At 37.6% G+C, this 1,994-nt stretch overlaps 1 long non-coding RNA gene across 1 annotated transcript; it reads left to right on the forward strand.

Moving 5' to 3' along the window:
- The first annotated feature begins 1,454 nt into the window (after positions 1–1,454).
- LOC111433660 lies at positions 1,455–1,624 on the forward strand. The gene is made up of 2 exons (XR_002708847.1): positions 1,455–1,538; positions 1,570–1,624. It is a non-coding gene; the product is annotated as an uncharacterized LOC111433660 (long non-coding RNA).
- The last annotated feature ends 370 nt before the right edge of the window (positions 1,625–1,994 follow it).

The following is a 1,994-nucleotide window of genomic DNA, read 5'->3' on the forward strand; positions in this document are numbered from 1 at the left end:
AAAAAAAAAAAAAAAAAAAAAAAAAAAAAAAAAAAAAAAAAAAAAAAGAGAAAGAAAGGAGAAGAAAAAGATTGTATTCCAGTGAGGCGCTGTTTCGAGCTTGTCTTTTCCCTTGATTCGCAACTGTCGGTACCCTTCTGTTTTTTTTTTATTATTATTTTTGTTTAGTTGTTCCCATCCGTTAGTACTAATAGAAAGCAAAGCCTAGTTTTGCATTAGAACTTTAGCCAGCTTTCTTTGTACCATCAATGTGTGGTTTTTGAACGTATTTGTATTATGAGAACTGTCCGGATTCATGTTACAGTCCACAATTTAGTAGCTTCTACTAAGCAGGGTGGTTTGAACTTCGATTGATAAAATTGTTTTGTGGAAACGCTTCCACCCTTGACGTTAAAGACGCAAAAGAAGAAAATAACCAAACTGAACCATGCCGATTCAGTGAATTGGTTCAATTTTGTAGCATGAAATTGGAGTTGGTTTGTATCTAGAGAAAACTGGAACTGTTTGGTTTGATCCGGTTTTTGGCTAAAAAACAGTAAAAAAACCAATCCGAGTCCCTTGTTTGGTTCGCTCGCCTTCACCGATCACCCTATCCTTGCTCTGGCGTTCTCTAGCCACCGCCATCACACCACCACTCTTCCAGCCGGCAGCCACCACCATCAGCTTCCACCGGACACCGTTCTCCAGATATCATTCGTCGTTGCTCCCAGGCCAGCATTCTCTTTAGCCACCTTACCGCTCTCCAGCACACTTCAATACAAAAAGCCAAGAAAAGAATGGGTTGTATTTGATCCTCCACCCTTTGATAACTCGCAGCCCGCTGCAATCACAGAAAAACAGTTTCACTTTTCTTTCAAAGCCCAAAACTTCAAACATTGGCCGAAGTTTCAGCCTTTCATGGCTTATATATCGATTCAAAGCTACTTGGGGAGGATTTTTGAATATGCAAATTAGGGTGGTGGTTCATGTTTATCTTGATTGCGTTCTTATAAGATAAACTACTATGTTGGAATGTCCTGACATGAGTGGTTTAATGGAAGTTAAACCACTATATTGAGAGATTTGAAATGATTTCATAACGTTTGTTGTGTGATATAATCACTTGCATGTCTTGGAGTATGATCCTACTCATATTTTTTGCTACACTTTGAAAGGTAGCAATAACCTGAAATTAATAAAAGCATCCTCAATTAAGTAGCAATAACCTGGAATTAATAAAAGCATCCTCAATTATTTGTTCATTTTGTATATTGAAAAATGTCTTAACTAGGTAGTTATTATTTGGGGTAAGGTATTGAAACTACTAGTGCATTCAAGACCTCACAAGTCATCTAACATCCCTTGACCTATTGTTGCCTCCTAATGTGTGACAACTGATTTGTCTACAACCATCTCAAACTAAGCCTTAGTGGGCTAGGCTTTAACCGATGGATGAACATTTGATCATTGGTCCATAGATGTCTTACAATCTTTTTGAATTCAAACTAAATAATAGATGAGAAGGAACAAAGCCAAATCTGAAACTCCCTTTAGTTGAAGTTTAAATATTAAGTTTTTTTTTTTTTTGAGTCCCGAGGGATCAGTCTCAGAAGCAGATGACTTTTGTAATTAACTTTGAACAAAGTAACAAAAACCTAAACATCCTTCCCCTGCTTCCTCTGTCTACTTTTTCCACTTTGATTCAGAAAAAGTAGTTTGGGAGGCCATTCTTGTAATCTTACTCTTTTAAGGCCTTCCCCTTTCAAATTTTGACATGATCCAACGGCATATGGTTTTGCATCTTTATCCAAACATTGCTTTTGCTTTTGCTTTTGCTTTTCTTTTTCCCTTGCTTATTTTTCTTCTCTTTTCCTAAAGTTAAAGATGAATCCCATATATGCAATACCCCAGGCAGACAGAACAAAAGGGAATAGAGATGGCCTTGGATGTTGCTGCTGATGTGCAATGTTGTGCACCCCTATATAATGTAATTCATTCCATCCCCCCCCCCCCCC

The sequence above is a fragment of the Cucurbita moschata genome, unplaced genomic scaffold (genome assembly GCF_002738365.1).
Source record: "Cucurbita moschata cultivar Rifu unplaced genomic scaffold, Cmos_1.0 Cmo_Scf00043, whole genome shotgun sequence".
Lineage (NCBI taxonomy): Eukaryota > Viridiplantae > Streptophyta > Magnoliopsida > Cucurbitales > Cucurbitaceae > Cucurbita > Cucurbita moschata.